The sequence below is a fragment of the Xiphophorus couchianus genome, chromosome 3 (assembly GCF_001444195.1).
Source record: "Xiphophorus couchianus chromosome 3, X_couchianus-1.0, whole genome shotgun sequence".
NCBI classification, from domain to species: domain Eukaryota; kingdom Metazoa; phylum Chordata; class Actinopteri; order Cyprinodontiformes; family Poeciliidae; genus Xiphophorus; species Xiphophorus couchianus.
In genome coordinates, this window is record NC_040230.1 from 5,737,929 (window position 1) to 5,759,257 (window position 21,329).

The window sequence follows — 21,329 nt, forward strand, 5'->3', positions numbered from 1 at the left end:
TGAAAAAAATTTTGTTTTAGGAGTTGTTTTTTGTTGTTACTTATATGAATCATTGTAAATTTGGTCCTTAAGATACCAAAATTTCTACAAAACGTTACATTTTGGTTCATCTGATGATGTAATTTTTAAACATTAAATGATTGATAATTTGATTAGTTACTCAGTACTTGAGTAAAATTTTTACCAAATACTTTACTCTTGAGTACATTTTTGGGTACTATGTCCGCCTCTGGGTATAAGTGAAATAATCTGCCAGTGTAAATAGCACTTTTTCATCAATATAAAGAAATATTTATTAATATCTATTGAACATTATGGATTACAAATAAAATGACAGCAATACAATAAATGATTGATAGAAGTGGATAGAAGTGTAAACTTATTAAAACACACCCGTTCTCCAGCAGCATCACAATTATATATTTGTAGCAGTAAACCAGATTATATCAGATTCTCGATTAATGCAGAAAATTCAACGATGTGCTTACAATATATACATAGGTAAAAGTATTACTAAGAGTAGCTGTAATAGTATTAACATTAATAATGTTAATATTGGTGCTAATAATGCTTCAACAACATATCAAGATGGTTTCTCGTATTTAGCATAGACCATTTCTTCACACAGAAATTTTAATTGTTCATTGTGTTTAATGTGTTGCCTTTTTTCCAGTTAAACTGTTCCAGAGTTTCACACCACAGACTGAAACGCAAAAAACCAACATCTCTTTGGGGTTTCAATCTTGCAAGTTTTGAATTTGAGATTATAAAGTCCTTCTTTTTTATTGACTTACAAAAACAACCTCCTGTATCTTGCTGAAAAGTTACTTGTAAGTCAGTTTTGTTTTATTTCAAGTGTACTAAGTGTTGTTGCGCAACACCCCCCCCCCTCCTTTCTGTCTCTACTCTCTCACTCTCGTACTTCCTCTTCTGAGAGGGGAGATGTGCTACCAGCTCTCCGTCTAACGGGTCCGTTGAGTTTCCTAAATCTGCTGGGATTTACCCTGTCCAGAACTGAAGTAAACTCTGTTTAAGCTGGTTTCGAGAAACGATTCGCCTGGTTATCTGACGGCCTACATCCAGGTGTCCCACCCTTCTTCCCCCTGTGAATTAGCCAGACTGAGCAGCCTACAGCCAACTAGTTTCACAGAGCACACCTGTTAACGGTCGCTCGTTCTCTATTTTGCAACTTGCATTTGTTATTGAACCAGGTAGGTTTTAGTGACTCGGTCGAGTCCCAAGGATGAGGTTTTAAATATGGGCTACCAGCAACCTAAAAACATTTTCCACCTCTTCCTCTCCAGAATCAAACATCACAGCTATTTTACAACCATCAAAGAACTTTAAGGTGACTCATTAACTGAATGTCCACAACATCTTTTAGATTTTCTTTATGCTAAATATTTTATTAGTAAGGCATTTTTGCAAGGGTCAGTACAGCTTAATTCAGTAGCAGAAATAATCAAATAAGTAAAATCAATCATCTAGTCTATCTTTCCCTACTGCTGATACTGAGAACTAAAAAAGGGAACCTTTGAGAGAGACGGACGGAGTTTGGCGCCTCGAACCCCAGACCTGGCACGATGATGAAGAAGGTGTTGCAACAGGAGGAAGATGTTGATCGATGAAGGCCAGGATCTCCGCAGGTCTGATGAGCCTCCTCTCCGCATGGATGCTGAGGTCACACAGGACTTGGTGCTGGCAGGAAAAAAGGCACCAGTTCTTCTTCCTTGTCTTTGTCTTCATCTTTGTCTTTGGGGTCAGAACCCAGCCGATGAGAGAAGTGCGATTCGAAGCCACAGGTTGTGGGCCAGACGGGTTGGTCTCCATGTGCAGGACAGTCTCCGGCTCCGTGGCCCCGGCTCTTCTTCAGCTGCAGAGTTCTTTGTCCATCTCGATCTTGGCTCGAAGCTGCCCGGAGGATCCAACAAAAGGTTCCTCTTTTGCACTCACCTTATATAGGGTTCATCCACCCCCCTGGTGCGCCTGCTGTCTGCTTAGACAGATGATCTCATATCCATCACTGTCTTACAGACATTTCCTGATGTCTGTGCCAATGTCTCAGGGTTGCTCAACCTCCTGTGTCCCTTGCCTGCACAACCTTTCACCTACTCTCTACCTCCAACATATCAGTGATGTTTAATTGCAGTTACACCTTTTTACACCATTTCAAGTTTAATGTCAAAATCACATTTATATCACATTTATTTTCTTTAGCTTCTCTGATTTAGCATTCATTTATAATTTTATAACCATAACTTATATCACATTTATTTTCTTCAGCTTCTCTGATCTATCATTCATTTATGATTTTATAACCATAACTTATTAATTATTCTTATTATAATCTTAATGTGAGTTATTACAGATGTTTTTCTGAAAAGAAACCAAGAATAATACATGATTCTAATTATTTACTACTAAAGTTACAGTTACTTGTTTTTCTTGTAGTTCCCACAAATATAAGTGTATTATTACAAGTAAACCAATATTCATATAAGTATTTTACTTTGAATCTTATCCAATTACTAATAATGTTTAGATTTAATTTTTTAAAACTTTCATGCTTTAAAATAGTCTCAGCTATTTTTATAAATCTGCAGGCTGGAAACTTCCTCTTTTTCCAGGAAACCTGCTTTTCCTGTTTAATGACTCTCTCTGACTGACTATGATTTCTTATGATTAGATAGAAAAAAGTAGAATTAAAGCAAAGTTTGCATGAGACAAAAACAACACACACAACCAGATTTATTTTATTGACACTTAAGTCTACTGTTGGGCCTTGATATCACTTGAGTGATTCATTTTAAAGATAACTTTATTATTACTGTTAAACTAAAATCTCTAGCATGGGGAAGTGGGATGAGCTCGGATTTTCTTGACATAAGATATTTTCAGGAGAAACTAGACCAAAAATACTTGGTAACTTTTAGTGTTTTGCAGTGCATTTATCCAGATGCACATCTAGAACCAGATTAGACATCTTAAGAAATATTTTTAAGCTAGTTTTGAGAAGATTTGGATCATGGAAACGGTCATCTCGACTCAGAATCACACCACCAGTTCATGTGAGTCCAGCAGCCTTCAGATCTTGACGGATGAGCTGCGTTTGTTTCTGTAAGCTGCTAGCTCGCTGTCGGCTCATTAGCCCGAGTGCTCCTCTGCCAATTGAGAAGGGTTAACAAACTGGATGCTAATTAATCACAGGCAGAGACGACCTGACGTGTAACAGCAGACAAAGCAGCGGCGAACACGGCTGCCATGCAGGCGTGATGCTCAGGTGTGGTTTGTGAGCGAACGCAGCACCACACAGGCCACCGAGTGTGTGCACTGCTGTGCAAAAAATGACAAAGTAAGCAAAGAAAGCAGTGAAACAACTGTGTGATCACAGGGAGTTTAGAGGCAGACTAGATAGGAAAGGGTGTGACTGAAGCCTTTAATTGGCCTTATGAGAAAGTGAATCTGTGAAGTGGATCCAGTAATGAAGATGTTTTCACGGTATGTTAACTTCTGGGGTGCACGTTTCACTTTTTGCAGAAAAATACCTTCCCATAAAACCGAAAAACTTAGCTCCATGTTTTATTATTATTATATAAATAATTTATCCAACATAGTTGTTTTGAATAAAATATTTTAGTGGCATTGATCTGCAGCAGAAGTGAAAAAGGTGAACATTTTCTCACCTGAGATACTTAAAGTGTGCAAACATTTTATGTCCAGTAGGCTGAAGCAGTGTTAGGTCTTATTGCATCCATCTTCCTGTTACCCATCTTGTATTAAAAACCAATATTTACCCAACTTTCTATCTATTACCTACCTGTTAAATGCCTCTTTATCTTTTTAAGTTTACCTTTTGTCCCATATACGTGTGCAGGCATGGTGATAATGAAGAATAAGATAAGAAAATGCTCCTCTGAGCCAAAGATCTGCGACTTTTCATCAGATTTTAGCAGCTATTTAACCTTCTTCTATTGCATATTTACATTACTGCAACTCCAGCCTAAATTATTATTTTTATGGAATTATAAAACTTGGTTTGATACTATTTACATTTTTTCCCCATCACTGACAAAAAATTAATCACATTTTTAGACACAATTTGAGGAACTTTTCCTGTTTAAAAGCCAGTTTAGCTCAAAATCCCTCATTTTATGAATGACCATGTAGATATTGTGGTAAATATACTTCTATAATTATATTATTAAGGGTGAAGTGTGTGTGCTGTACTGTATGTGTCAATCACAAGTGAGCTCCGCATTTAAAGCAACAATAGCGACCTCTACTGGCTTTATGAGGCTAAGACAATAAAAAGATACTTTTAAACCCTTCTTTTCAAGAAACCAAAATTATAAGGAAAAAATGTGGACTGCTATTCAAATGTTGGTTTTTTTTCTTTTAGTATTCCTTGTAATGTCTTGTTTTATAATGATTTTTTCCAGTACATCTACCACCGTTTGACATGAGGAATAATTTGAAATAAAGTGGATTTTAGAGCATTTGAAAGAGTGGAAATTATTTTTACTGGGACAGAATATAACCAGTAAAATACCAACAAGAAGAAACCTGTCTGTCTGGACAAACAAAACTATTCCTGTTTGTATCTTTGTTTGCTTCTTTTACACCCAGTATACCCAGTACAGTTCAAATTAAGCAACATTTTCAAATATAAATTTATATATTCTGTAGCATTCACATTTTTTCCTGTTTTGATTACATACAAATTCATGAGGTAAGTAGAAAACATAATAGATATGCAGCTTCTCACATGTGCCCACAAGAGGGCAGAAGAGGACAATCTAATTCAACACAGAAGAAGTAAATATTTACTTCAGAAACAGACAAAATAATTTACCTTCTATTTCTAGATGGCTACCTCTTCTAAGTCAGATTATTTTAAGCCAAAGATTTTAATCCCGTCTTCATTTATTTGGCATTTTTCTTCCGAGAGACAGATTTATTTAAGTTTTCGGGCTTCCGGGTCTTTCAGTAGTATCTACAAGAACTCTGATTTTTCTTTCACTTTCCGTTTCCTTCTCATACCTGATGTTAACACCTTGTTGTACAATGTAAGATTACAACATGTGGAAATCAGAGAATTGAAGGACAAGCGAAAAAGAATCAGTCCAGCAGATGAACCGTATCTAAAAGGAAGTGACATCATCATCGTTCACTTTGTTGGTGCTAAAGTCTTGAATCAGTCAAACTGTGTTATCATTGGTGTTTTTCATGGATTTACTAAATATTTATTTTTTATGATATGGGATTATTTAGTCCCTGTTACAGAGACAGGCTGAAAAAGGTAATTTTTAGAAAAAATGGAAAAATATGTACAGAAAAGTTGTCACATGCTCACACCAGAGGGCGCTAGAGGACAACTTGATCCAACAGACTCAAGTTGACGTGAAAACGTAAATTAATCACGTCTCTATAACTTAAACAAAATACATTTCCTTCCTTTTGTAAATCACTTTTCATTCCTTTGACTTATATCAGTGTACAAAAGTTTTCAACCTACTCTTACATATTTATATTTTCCCTTCTAGCAGCCTATTGGTGTAAAAGTATTTTTTGATCAGTAGTTTTCAGTCTTTTAGGAAATGTTTTGGTGTTTGTTTTATATATATATATGCTTATTTTCATTCACACCGTCCTGTCCAGTGTGAGCTTAAAACATGAGAAATCTGGTCACCTGTAGTAAAAGGATAATGGTCAGGGCTACAAATACAACTATCTGCAGCAGATAAAACTAATTGGACGCCCCTTTAAGACATATGATTAAAAAAAATAAAATAATAATAATTAAGCACAGACTTGTTAAAAGACCAGAGATCCATCATCTTATAATGAATCATCGGCTACATGCCCCATGTTCAGCTAAAACCTCTTTGAAAAACATCTTTTTGGTGTTGAAATAAAATTTATTACCTATCAAACTGTCTTATTTTGGCATTTTACATATTAAAAATGAAAAGAAATCATATTTGTGACAGACTGGGGGAAACGGAGAGGCTAAAGGAGTTTGTTACTTGTTTATATAATACTGGTTTAAACTTTGAAGAACAGAGAAGTTAGGGGACTTAAATGTGACTCATTATACTACCTTGAACAGGTCAGGGACTATACAAAACATGTTTTTCATTACATTAATTACATAACTCATTCTTAGATAACGAGGTTTTAAGCTCTATTCAGTATTCATAGCTTTTTATTGCCTAATAACATATTTACATAGTTAATCATGCTTCCTTGAACATGTCAGTTAGTAAATATATTTATGGGCTATACAAAACATGTTCCAGACATTTTTTTGCTCATAATCATTCTTAGATAATTAAATTTTAGTCTGGTCAGTTCTACCTGTTTTAGGTTCTCTTGTCACTTTAAATCTAAATAAGTTGCTGCTGGCCACGCCCCCACCTCAAAATATACACAAAACAGCTACAAACAGATCCGCAATTATACAACTGTACATGTTTGAAAAGCAGAAGTGGAGCCTCCTGCACAACAAACAAGAATGCTACACGTGGTTTCTGGAGTCAACAACAAACACTTGTCTTTAACAGCAGCCATTGTACACATACAGAGGTAAAACCAGCTGACCAAACATCCTGGAACTCAGTTTAGGTTGCTAGGCAACGGTCTGAGCTTTGCTAGGGTTGCTATCCAACGGGTAGTGCCTGCTAATTTGTGATGTTACATTCTGAAGGATTTTGAAACAAGTGATTCTCCAGACACCAAAAATCATTAACTTGTTGTCAAAACCCAACTGGGTATGTTTTTAAGAGCTTGTGGTGTTTTTAGAAGCAGTTGAGGCCCAAATGGCAGCTAAAAAAACAAAAAATGTGAATTTTGCCTAAAATATCCCCTTTAAAAACAATGGATTAATGAGGAGAAAAGGCAGCCAAAGAATAAGAAGTTGACATGATTTTCCTCATAAGTGACAGGAAAACTGATTATGAAATCACGTAAAGGATGTGTGAGGCCTCGTGATTTATCCACTTTTTCTGCGGTGCTGCTGGAGTTGAGCCATTAGGCAAATCTCAGGATTTATCTGTACCACCTGATCCACTGCTGTCACCTATCGGGCCGTGAACTCTGCGTAATCAGAGTCAGAACAGCAACACGTCTGCAGGCCCAGAGCGCTCAACAAGAGGAGCCATTTGTTGTGCTTCAGGCACCTTGTAAGCCTTTGCTTCTCTCTTAAAGAGTTTGTCAAGCAAATCCAGATGGGTGGGGCCTGCAGAGATTACATCTTCCAGCTGGTCCCAAGTCTGGTGGGAATCCTCAAAGAGGATCAGGAGAAGGAAGATGAGGACGCAAAACTCACTCAACAATTGGAGAGTAGAAAGCTACAGATGTTTTATTCATTTATTACTGAAAATACATGGAAATAAATCAATCAAGTTTTTCTTTATATATAAACATGTCAGCAGCAAATATTTTTAAATGGTCACCAATTGTGAAACGAGTAACAGACAATCCACTTTGTCAAGTGCCATGATCAAAATTATCAATCCAAAACAAATGTGTTGGTCAATATTCCAGTTGTTATGTTTCTAAAACAAGTTTAAACAGGTGAGATTTTTAGTCTGGATTTAGAAGAACTCTTTCTGGAAGTTTGTTCCAGATTTGTGGAGAATAAAAACTGAATTCTCCTTTACTATGTTTGGTTCTGGGTCTCTGGACACAGATAGATCAGAACCAGAAGACCTGAGAGGTTTGGAACAAGAAAAACAGATTTTCAGTGTATTTCGCTTCTACACTGCAAAACCACAAAACCTTACCAAGTGCTTTTGGTCTAGTTTCTAGTGGAAATACTTTAGTACACTTGAAATAAGACAAAACTACCTTAAAAGTAACGTATCAGCAAGAAATAGGAGCTTGTTTAGGGTAAACTATTCCTTAATATTGATGAAAAACTGTTAGTTCCACTGGCAGATTATTTCACTTATAAATGGGAAAAATGTCTTGTTATAAGTGAAATAATCTGCCAGTATATCTAGAGCTTTTTCATCAATATTAAGGAGTTATTTACTTTAAAAAAGCTCCTATATCTTGCTCACTAATTAAATAAAAACTACTTGTTAATTATATTTTTGCAATGTAAGTTGGTCAGTGATTTATAAATTAAGAAGTGTTTCAAAGTCTTTCCTCCAGGAAGCCAGAGTAACGACTTTAAAACAGTTTTTTTTTATCTTAGTAAATCAGGGTTTCTACGTGTGTGAGGTTCAATTTCCAGAGATTTCCACTGCCACCGCTGAAGGGAATAACAATGTCACATATAATCATGTCTAATTATACAGGATAATATTCTCTCAGTTTTTATATTTAGTGTACAAAGAATAAAACCCCGAAGCTCCTGACAGAAACATTCATTACTGAGAGACACCCACAGGTGCCTGCTGTTTGCATGCAATCCCACAAGGTGTTTTTTTTTACAAATTAAAATGTTTTCTGAGAAAACAAAAGGCACTGAGACACGGAGAGCTGCTTTCACTCACCAGAAACATCGTCTTGACTACCAACATCCACCCCGGTGCTCGATACAGATAACCCCCCACGGACTGGAAGGCAAAGCTACCAGCACACACACACACACGCGCGCAGGCCCACACACACGCAGAGACACATGAAGCTCTGTTCCTCACACCGCTCTCTGTGCTCACATTAGGAGCGCTCCCTGCAGACATTCATTGCATTAAGCAGTCAGGGAGTTGCATGTATGCATGGGCCGTAATTGGCGGATTAAAAATTCCTACACAGTTGTGGCACTGTTGACTTTGCCGTCTCTGATCCCCCAGTGTATTCGTTTCAAAGGACTGTTTGGTGAAAAAAAATAAAACACAGTTAAATGTGCAGCCTGAGTGTGGTGAAACACACACACACACAGTATAATTGGGGCCTTTTACATCCAGATAAATTATGCATAAACTAAATGGTGAGGGTTTGGCCCCTGCTGATGTGAAAACTGCAAAGGATTTTGCAACACTAAAGGGAATCACTGTAAAAAATATGAAAAATAGTTGAGCAGGTTTGCTTGTACATTAATTTAATCATTTCTACACATTTAGTTATTTTTTTATTGGCACACAGTGATATTTTATAGCACATTCAAGCAACTGTATCACCTTCAGTTGCTTTAAAGCTGCTGTGTACATCAAATACAACTCAAAAGAAATATTCATAATTTAACGCCATGAAATTGGGTCTCTGTCCCTTTAAAAACTCCTGCTCTTTCTTTAACTCTATCTTCAGAAAGAGCATGCTCCTCTATTAACGCTTTAACAGCATTTTATACCAGCGTTTTACTAAGTAGCAGCTCGTCTAACGAGCTCAGCAGATGCCCAGTTTCAGCAGGTGTTTGCTAATCGCTGCTGGCTAGTCTGAAGGTATTGAGGAGAATGGCTGCTCTGTAATAGGAAAGCTCAGTAGCTTGGAAACTGTAGCTTGGAGGAGGAGCTTTGTTGCTGAAGGCGGGGCTAGGTCCACCCAGGCATTTTGCACAGCTAATGGTTGCCATGGAGATTCAAGGATTTCTCAAACATACATGAAAGAATCAAGAAAACACTCCAGGTATATTTTGATGAGGGAATAAGACTGTAACATGATGTAAAGCTCTAAAAAAGTCTATTTTACATAATGCCGCCCCTTTAAATACAGTTACTATTTATTATAATAAACCAGATTAAATTAAAACCAGAAACAGAGTCGGTTTGACGGGAATCTTGATTGTTGTTGGGATCTGGGAGCAAAAGCCTTTCCCAACATGCAGACACACGCACATTCTCTCCCACACACAGAGATAGTAAATCTGGGTTTAATGCTGGAGGCTGGGTGGGGAAATAACCACCGGCTAAATACTGGTGGTTTCTTCATGGCTGGAAAACGACAATTATCTTTCCTCAGTTGTGAAAAAATAATTACATATCTAGTTGTTTAAAGGAGAAGCACTTTGTGATTTGAAAGAGGAAAAAGTCCCTTTGCTGCTCCTAAAAAGTTTTACATTTTTTAAAAAAAACCTTTTTTCATCACTTTATAGTTTACTGTTGCTGCCTTCTATTGGACTGCAAATGATTATATTTCAGCTGCAAGTTAATTGATAATTACTATTAGCAAGACGATAAAGTTTTTTTTTTTTTACATATATGAGTATTTATATATGTGTCAGTTTGCTTTCTAGAGAAACTAAAGCACTAATACAATTTGTAGACAAAATGTGTGTCTGCTGCTTATAACATATACACACCAGCACAGTAGAAAAGCAACATATTTAGTTTTAGCTTCAAGCACTTTATTTAAAATTAAATCTTTTTTAAGAGCTTGAAAACATCACAGTAAAATTCAAGCATTCAAGAAACAGATGCAGCATCTTGATTCAAACATTTTGGATAAAAAAAGTAAAAACATTATTAAACTTTTCTGTAATCTGGCAAAATTCAAAATTATTTTCAATACATTTACTAACATTGTCATAGAATAATGAAGAAATATAAGAAAGCAGGTAGACAGGTGAAAATAAACTCTTATAAAAAACTGAAGTCCAGCAATGTAACAGTACCTGCATTTACTCTGACCTCAGCTCTGCGTAAATTGGAGTTAGCTTAATTAACAACAAAAAAAAAGTTTTTTGATAAGAAGATTTTGCGCTAGGATGAGGTTGTTTTTCGGTTTTATCGCAATAAATGTATTTTTGCAAAACTGCAACTTGTTCACATCACAGAAGTCACATGATCAACAACCAGATGTTACTACAGGCAGAAAAGACGAAGAAGACGACAGGAAGTGGGAAGAGAACAATAACGCGGCATGTTTTTAATGGCTTATTGAGTTAAATTTATTCTCATGTTATTTGTGTGCCTTATTTAATGGAAATGCAACAATCGCAAGACATTTGTTTTGACATTAGCTGAACAAATTAACTGACAAAGTCTTGTAACAGAAACGCAGCTAATGTGATCTGACAAAGAGCAAATGTACTGAGGTATATTCAATCACGGGAGGTGATTACTGAACAAGGAGTGGAAAGAGTGAAGTTGTGAGAGAAGGAAAGTAACTACAAAACTGAAGAGAATACACAGCGAACAAAGAAAATGTAAACAAATCAATTGAAAGCAAAAGGTCTGACAACAGAGAGGCTGCAAAGAAATAACACAAAAATTTCAGTCAGGTTTTCATAACCATAATCAGAAACTGTCACTAAAAGCTGAATAATAAAATGTATCACAGCCTAGAAAAAAACCTCAAGAAATTTTACATGAAAGGAATGTATAAAAACTTAAAGCAAAACACAAAACCAAAGTCTTAAAGTTCATGTCATATTTATGTCTTAAACCAGATTGATATTGAATTACAGGTCTGTAATGTCTCATTGTTTCACAGAAATCTGTTAGGAGGTAAAATAAATTATTTCAAATAAATGATTTATGCAGCAAAGTTTGCATATCTATATTAAGAAGCTGTACTGGTAAAATCCTATTAACATTAGAGTGAAAACAATTTAAGCTGCGAACAGCTTAAATGTTTCTGGTTTCAAAGAGAAGGCAAAAGATTCCTGAGGTTCTTTCCCACCAGAGCTGAGGGCGTAATGGGTTAAAGGATGAAAGCATAAATCAGGTTTAATTCTGAAAATGAGTCAGTTTTAATGGCATTTGAAGCTTCCCAACATTTCTCCCAGTGCATTCCTCCCCATTAACTGGATCCGTTCTGACTGTACCAGCCACAGTGTGTTACCTGGCCCACCGCTTCACCTCTCTTTGTCACGGAAAGTGCAGTGAGCTGGCCTCAGTGTGATGCAGACACACAACTGCAGTTTTTGTTAAGGTTTCATAAGTTTTTTTATTGAAAGAAACCGATTTGGAAAGATTTTCTTTTGCATGATTTTGTTATTTTTTCTTACTTATATAAATAATTGTCATTTTGGTCCGTAGAATACCAAAACGTCTACGTAACTTTATGTTTTGGTCCAACTGATTTAAATTTTAAGTATGAAATGATTGATAATTTGATCAGTTACTCATTACTTGAGTAGATATTTTAGCAAATACCGTTTTACTTTTCAGTAATTTCTTGGATGGCATTAATGGAATATCGACAAAGTTTAGCATACATTTGTAATGTGATGAAATGTAATGGAAATGCAGCATGAGATATTTCTTCCTACAGAGGACCTGACATGCTGCAGCTTCGGCACTTTGGTGTTTTTTTGTGTAAAGCTGTAAATAAACGCCACCAGCCTTCGGTTAGCATTTTATTCATTTATTGCTGTGCTGTTGGGTTTGTGGTATCTAATCCTGCTATTCTGAGAGTGAGGCCTTTCTGTAACCTGCTCATTGTATTTCAGTTTTGCACTATCATCCGCCTCATTTCCTATTTTCTGTAGGGTTTCCTCTTTTTTCTTCTTGCATAAGAGCCACATTTTACTTCCTCACCTGCTTTTGGTTCCCTGATTGCCTGTTTAGTGCCTCGTGTTGATCACTGTCCTGGTAGATTTGTTCTTTAGCTCTCACAGTTTACTGTCATGTTGCTGTTATTTCAGTTCTATGATGAGATTTGTTTTTCTTTATCAGTTCCCCATTTTCACACTCGACCTCCCCTGTCCATTGTTTCAGTTTCTCAGCTTCAGGGAAGTTCATCCTTTGTCCTCACGTTTCTTGCTTCTTGGCTGCTGTATTCTGGGCCCACTTCTTTAAAAACACCACAGATTTATCCGTATATCTTCTACAAGTGTTATGTACACTTTTTATGTCCTCTGTACATAACAGATCACAAATAAACTGAATGTGCTGAGAAGACAAAAAGGACACTTTGCTTCTTTTTTATATAATTTGTGCATCATATTAATTGACCTAGTTTCTAATTTAAATATCTTAGCACATTTGAAATAAGACAAAATTACCTAACAAGTAAGGTAATTACCATATAGGTAAGCTCTTATATCTTGTAAGAGGAGATATAGGAGCTTAATTTGAGTCAATAATTTTGGAATATTGAGAAAAAGTAGCAGCTTCACTGGCAGAATTGTTTTTCCAGAAGTTATAGGTGGAAAAAAAATCTGCTAGCTTGTTGTTTTTCTACAACATTCAAGAACTTAAATCAAGCTCCCATACCTTTTTGAAAGTTAGTTTTATCTTATTTCAAGTGTACTGAGATATTTGCACTAGACACTAAACCAAAAATACTCGGTAAGCTTTTGTGTTTTTGCAGTGCGGAGCCTTGTCTCTTACAAGAGATTGCTTCCCATGAAGCCAGTTTAGCTTTTGTGCTGAAAGGAAAAAGCCTACTTGTAAGGGATCTCAGAGATAAAGGCTGCAGCAGTTTAAACGCATGGCTTCCAAACAACTGAAAACAAAAGAAATTTTACACCTTCATCCATTTATGTGGTCTTTATGGGGCTCAAATCCTGATGCAGTTTAAACAATGGATAGCCATAACCAATCTTTTCTTCTAGATAAGGCGTCTAGATGAAACAGCCTAAATGGTTGCTCTTGTTTGCCATATATTGAGGTTTTGAGTTACACGATTGTCCCTGTAGAGTGAATTCACTGCACCTGCACAGGAGAACATCAGCGAGCTGCAGCGGAGCAAAAGGAGCTTCATCATAAAGCGTGATGGCCTCTGCGTTTGCTCAGTGACATCATTGCTGGCTATCAACCTCATAATGGATGTTTGTTTGCAGAGTAGGCGTATGAGGCACATCAGCACCAAGAAGCACAATGTGACTTTTATGTGCTGCGGTTGTAGATCCACCAGACCAAAATGGAAGCTCTAATTTAGCACAGATCCTTCCTGTGATCATAAATCTGAGGCAGACCTTTTTCTTTTTCTCATTCAGTGAAATGTATGTCCTTGGAACATTAACTTTCTGTAGTTAAGTAAAATCCACAAACTATTCTCAGATGTTATATTTACCAACCAGTTATTTCTTTCCATTAATGTTTGAGACATGGGCAACAATTAACAGCAAGTTAACAGCAAAAAGCAAGTTTTTCCCTTCTTCTGTCAAAGATAACTAACTTAACTGTGGGGAATTAATAACAATAATAGTAAAAGCCATACACCAGAGAAGCAGTAAATTTAAATTACAGGAGAATGAAAAAAAATACTATGATGCAAGGATCTGACAAATGTGTCATTAAGCTGAGAAATTTAAGCTGAGAAAGATGCTGGGGGTGATTACTGGATGGAAAAATTGGGAGTCTGTTGAACCAGAAGCTGCAGCTGTAATTAAAGTGTAAATGTGGAAAGAACTGAAGGTAAACTATTTCCATTAAACATATAATTGCTTAAATTGAAAATAACTTTGCTTAATAGAAACACATCAATTTTGAAAAAATTGGAATTGGAATTATTGGAAATTGGAAAATTGAAAATATTGGAAATTTGTGTCTTTTCAACATTAGCAGAATAGCGACAAACATTTTCACACATTTGTAATGGGAATGCAGCTACTGAAAGGGAGGATTAATCAACTCAACACAGGAAATAAACCAGATCAATAACTTAACGGTGGGAGAGTGATACAAGAGCACAGAATAAATCTGGAACATAACAGGAAGTAAAGAGAAAACAGAATTCAAACATAAAACAGAAACTAATGTCAACAAACACAAACAAAGTGTAAATCTCTAAGAAACACACAAGTAGAAAACGAAACCCCAGATCCAGCCGCTGATTGCTCCAATGATGCAGGTTTTAACCAGTTCTAATAATTTATTCCCGGGTGTTGAATGGAAAACCCATGATAAAATGCAAATTCTTGGGAACTCAATTTTGTAACAGGCTTGATGAAATCACAGAAATCCAAAACAGAAACGCTAATCTAACTATAGACTGGCTTTCCATCCTCATTACAGTTGGACTCCCATGATGTAATGTCGGAAACCAACGGGTTTCCTGGTCAGTAGGCAAACTAACCGGGAAAGTGTGTGGCTTTCCATTATCGCTTCATTAGGAAATAAAGTAGGGCTTCATTCCTCCATGGATGTGAAGGCCTTTGTTTGGACCCAAGCTAAAGTAGAGCCCTGTCTTTTCCTGTTTGTTTCAACAAGTTTAATAACTAGAGGTTGACCTAGTTGCCTTGTCTTGTCTGTGTTCTCTTGTCTCAGTGATCATTTGGGAGAAAAGACAAATAAAGGGGATAAAAGAGTGAGTTTGGGGGTACATGGAGCAGCCCTTCAGCCTTACCCTGTTGAGAAATGGGACAGCTGCGGGGAAACAACCAAACCAACCCACATATTCTGCCTTGTCTCATTCCATAAATAGAACAGCAGCATCCGTGAAGGCATGTGCAACAACTGATGCTGCTGATTACACCCGTATTGTTAAGTTAAAAATGAAATAACCAACACAGATTTCCTTAAAGATACAAACACTGGATTATAAAAAGAGATATATTAGAAACTTTGCTCATCTGAGCCTGTTTTAGCTCTCTGCTGAGGTATAATTAATCTCCCGTGAATCTCTCTGAATAGATTATAAGAAACTAGACCATGGACTCTCTAACCATTCTATTATAGGTCTAGTTTCCTATAATAGATTATAAGAAACTAGACCATGGACTCTAGTCATTCTATTATAGGTCTAGTTTCCTATAATAGATTATAGGAAACTAGACCATGGACTCTAATCATTCAGTACAGTGAATAAAATGGTGACCTCCTACTCTCACTTTCAATTATTAACTTGCTAAAAGAATCTTCAGAGAAGAAAAAGCTAGGGCTGAGAAACATATCACAACATACGCGTTTCATATCAAGTGATATTGATAATTGTTGATTAGTTAAATGTTTTAAAAATCTGAAATACTTCTAAACTGGTGGCATGACTTTTAATGTTTTATCCACAGTTTTCACTCCATGTCATTTATTTTCATTTTTAAGCAGTTATGAGGCACAGTGGAGAAACCTTAAACTGCTGGTGCTCCAGTTACTCAACAGGTCGTTGCTAGGTAACCACAGAGTGAGTGAGTTGCTAGGTAACCAAAGAGTGAGAGAGTTAGTAGATTCCAGCGACCTTGCTTAGCTGGCCATTAGAGGTTGAGCGACTAAAACCTTTCCACTGCCTACATCCTGAGTTCAGTGAATATTCTATTATTGAATATTCTATCAGATATATAATTTGTTGATAATGAATATGCGTCTATATATTGTTATTGATTTATAGTCCAGTCCTAGCTTAGGTTTCACCTGTCAAAGTATTTTAGACTTTTAGTTTAAAGTTGTAGTGTTATGTAAAAATCAACCTTATGAGGCTGATTAAGTGCTGAGGAGTTTATATTCCAGTAGGGCGGTGAACCTAAACTTACATCCAGAGATACAATGTGTTGATTTAAACCAGAGAATGCATGCCACACTTTTCAGATTTTTTTTGGTGAAAATTTAAAAAACACTCAATAGTTTGCTTCCACTTCAGCTATGCACAACTTTGTGTAGTGCAATCCCAATAAATAGAATAGAATAGAATAGAATTACTTTATTCATCCCAGCAGGGAAATTACTTCGCAGTTACAGCATAGAGACAAGACACACAACAACCACCACTGAGTAGCAGTTATAGACAAAATAAAAAATAAAAATAAAATATAACATGCTGTCAATATAAAAAGCAACTTAAAAAAAACTTAAAACACAAAAAAAGGATTTTAATGAGAAAAAATAGGGGGAAAGTACCTACTTTTTAAGAGCAATATGTACTCTTTGTTGTTTCTCATCATTACCTCTAATCGAGGTTGAAAACCTAATGTTAGCCAAGAGATAATGAATTTATCCATTTATCTTCGTTTAACTAAAAACACAAATCAGTTTGCTAAACACTTTAATGGGCACATTCAGTGTGGGAAACTCACAACATAAAGTTCTTGTCCACACACAGATGCAAGCCGTTCAGAAACCAGTTCGTCACTGAGATTATCAAAGTGTTTGAACAGCAACAACTGAGTCACTCCTTCTTTTGAACATATATCATGCCAAACCAATTTAGGACAAGCCGTGCCATTGTCATGCCAGTGACCTTATTTTACCACCGCTGTAAGGAAGTAATAAATGTTCATCCTGCCAGAGTTTACTTCTATCATTTCCTTTTACAATCCTCCTCTGATATATTCTGTTAATTATGTCGCTCGTCATCCTGAGGTTTCAAAGTACATTTGATCATTTGTTTCTTTAAGTAAATACGTTGTCACCCTTCAAACGTGGATATCATCAAAAGACGAAATTTAAAACCCTTTTATCAGCCATGGCACACGTAAAAACACCAACATGATGCAAGACAAAAGGAGCTCAATAAAAAGGGGAAATCTTGTCAGCATTCCCAGATTAGGGTTTAAAGCAGCTGACTGAACAGGAAATAAAGAGAACGCCTTCAAAACGCCATATTCCGTCAAAAGCCATAAGGTGGTGTGTGTTACGGTGAGATTAAATTAGGGTTGGGTGAGAGAAAGAGAAAAAAGCTGATAAGGCTTTTCCTGAGCGCTGCCTGTGCCCACGTGTTGGTCGGTCAGAATCTGCTGCTAAAGACTTCCTGCAGAGTCAGGATGCACCTGCTCCGGTTGGACTGGTCTTGAGTTTTCCAAACACGTCATGGCGGCTCCCAGTGGGGGAGAGCCCATTGTGTAAAAAGCTGCTGAACTTGTGGAACAGTTTGCACCAGAACACAGGGGTGCTGTTCTGTTTTGTTGCAGTTCTGTTGCAATCTTATAGGAGATTACTCACCAAAGTCCAAAACAAACTTCACTCAGCAAAGATTTTCTGTCTCTACAATAGGAGGATTCATTTTAAGTTTGAAAGTTGCATAAATAGTTTAAAACCAATGATATTTTTTTTAATTTTATTTTACCAGGAAGTCCCAGGAAGAAACACTATAAAAACAATTCAAAAGGTGTCTAAGTCTCATATATTAATTAGTTGGTATAAATAATAAATAAAAACAAAAACAAAACCAAAAAACCCCCTGAAAAAACAACAACACGTAATTCACTAACTCAACATTGAAAAGCTGTAAATTCAAATAATTTAGTTATTTTAGTGTTTATTTAACTAAATGTAACTGTCATTGTGACGCGTCAAAGCAATCCTAACATCTAATTGGTGAGCGCAACTTAAATTTAAGCCAATCAGATGAAGAAGAGAAATTCTAGTCCCACCTACTAATTGTCTTTATAGAATTTAAAGGGCCAGGATATATTTACTTTATATTTCAATTCAATAAAGACAGAAATATTTAAATTATTTGAAGAATTGAAACCTAAAACAAATCAATAAAAACATTAGAATTAAACCAGATTTTTTTTATTTGTATGCTGCAGCACACATTCTCAATTTCTCAAATTTGTTGGTTTTACGTCGTTGTTTATTATCTGAACTAGAGCACTTTTGGCCTTTAAAAATGATTCCACCCAATTTAATTTTAACATTTTAACATGAGAAATGATTTTGAAGTTTGATTAATAAACCATGTCACATTTTGAAAAGTATTACGTTAAATCTGGATTTGGGCTAAAAAAAAAAAACTAAGCTTAAATTTGTTTTTATAGGGTAAACAAAAATGAGCAGAGGATGTACTTAAATAGCCATAAAAATATGTTTTTTAATGATTTCTAGAGATACTTTACCTGGAAAACCACTGTAAGGCTTCAACTGCCCACCAGATTTAACCATTGGGTCTGTTGGAGCAAAAACTATCAGGTTGTTGCTTAATTTTAGACCCTTAGCAGCGGTTATTAAATTATAAACAGCTTCCCATTGAAATGCATGAACTGGAAATAAATTTCCAAGTGGTAGAGCTGGGACTGGTAGAGCTCTGAGTGGGACTACAAGTCTTCAGTCAGGTATTAATCTGGTGTATTGAGGAATTACCAAGATATGGAGATAAACACTTTGGTTGTCCAATCCCTGGTTGCACAGAATAGCTTTAACGATAAGATAAAACCTGAAAATATCCACAGAGTCGATATTTATCCTTTCAAAGCACTTGATGATGATGCAGGCTGTTTAGAACAAACACTACATGTTTGTCTCCCTGTTATCTCTGTTAATTCCAAGAAATGGATAAAACTCAGCAAATACCAAGAGCGACACATTCTGAAAATCACTGTCATCACTTTGTGTTACTAACAAGGGAATCTTGGCAACAACAAAGAAACTATGAAGCCCTGCAAAACAAATGTAATCTGTCTCAACCTTGCTCCTGTTTCTTTCTGATTTAACTCTGTTGTCAACATTTGAGACGAATGCATCAGTAGGAAGAAGAAACAATTTCACCCTGAAATTCATGGAAATATGTTTCTACATATTTGATGAGCAGATAAAAATTGAGTTGGAGTTTTTCCAATGATTCCATCGATATTTTACTTTCAGCATAATGCATCTAGTGACTGAAGGTGGCCCGTATAGTTATCGTGGTGATTTAAGGGGCATCGGTGACTGGCCTCCATGATGAACAAGGCATCATCTGTCTCCTCCAAAGGTAGACACTGGGTACTTTTGAAGTCTGCTTTCAGTCCTTTGAGCTCTGGGGCCTCTCCGCAGCATATCAAACGCAGCTCAGAGACAAAGATACTTTGTTTGAAGGATTTTTTCTTTTTTTTTTTGATTTGCCACAAAGACAGATAGCTAATGAGGCGCCAGTGTCTAAGCTCAGATCTGGATTGAGACCGTAGTCTGAAATTTCAGCTCAAAACGAGATCAGTTTGCTTTCGTAGAATAACAGGAAGGCGTTCTACAGCCTTTTTTTTGCTGAATTTTAGCTTTAAAGTGCCATGATGTTGACTGTAATATTTGCTTTTGCCAACTTAGTGGAAAACTTTAGGATTTGCTGGAGCAAAGCAATCATTAACTGTCGTTTTGAGTTTTATTTTTATGTTTTTCATTTCATTAATAACACCAATTATCTACAATTGTCATTTCAATGGACGACAAATGAAAAATAAAATCCACATAAACACAGAAGTAGGTTCTATCAGAAGTGGAAGTACCAAAGCTACCAAAGCTTGTACTCAATTGTTGAAGTAGCACTACTTCAATTTTTTGTTTTACTCAAGTAAAAGTAAAAAGGAACTCAAGTAAGAGTAAAAAAACTTTTTAGCAAAAAGTATTTAAGTTCTGAGTAATTGATCGAAGTAGCTATCATTTACAATTTAAAAATTACTTCATTAGGTGGAAAATATAAAGTTATGTGAGGATGTTGGTATTTTAAAGATCAAAACTAAAATAATTTATGAATAACATAATTACAAAATCAGATTCTTTCAATATAAAACTTATGAAACTTGAACAGAAACTGTATCTGTGTGTTTGCGTCTGGTGAATTTTTGGTGAAAACATGTTTGTTTTTCATTCAGTGAGTAGAAAATCCAGAAAATTTACTTAAATAAGAGTAGCGATACTTCATATTAAAATTACTCAACAGCAAAAAAGTACAACATGTTAAAAATGCTTTTAAAAACACAAGTTTTTCAAAACGGTACTGAAGTAAATGTAACTAGTCACTACCCAACTCTGCTAACAGACTGCCACAATAAATATCTTTTAAAAAATCTGCTATTGCTAGAGTTTAGATTTTAGAACCAACTGACTTGGGTTGCTAAGTGATGGGCTGGGCTTAGCTTGGGTTGCTAGGTAACAGCTGGACTTTACTGGGATTGTTAGGTGAGGGCGGTACCTGCTGATATTTGACGTAATATTCTGGAGATTTTTGAAACGAGTCAATTTTCAGACACCACAAAAAAATTAGCTTTCTGTCAGAAACTGGCTAGGTGTTTTTTAAGCTCTGTGGATGTTTTCAGGAGGAGTAAAAATCCAATGCAAGTACAAAAACGCAGTAAAAATATTCTTAAAAGATTTTTTTTTTTTTTTTTTAAGTTACGCAAGTAAATGTAAGTAGTTACTACCCAACTCTGGACTCTATAAATCTCCTCTTTCATCTTTTTCCGTCAGGCGCCAACACAGTGAATCATCTCTGCATCCTCTTCCTTCACACCAACTAACTTCAACTCCTCTTTTACCACATCCATAAATCTCTCTTCCCCTCTCGGCCTTCTGGCCTGTGGCTCCAACCTCTGAATCCTCCTACCAATGTAATAATTTTCTCTTCTCTGAACATGTCCAAACCATCTCAATCATGTCCCTCTGACTTTATCTCTAAAACATCTAACATGAGCTGTCCCTCTGATGCACTCCTTCCTGATCCTGTACTCATCCCTTTCTCATTCCAACCTGCCTGAACACGCTTCACCTGTTTTCCACACTCTCCATTTCTCTGAACTTTTATTCCTAAATTCTTAAAGTCCTCTTCCTTCTTTACTTTTACGCTTATTCTCCTCTTATTTACACACT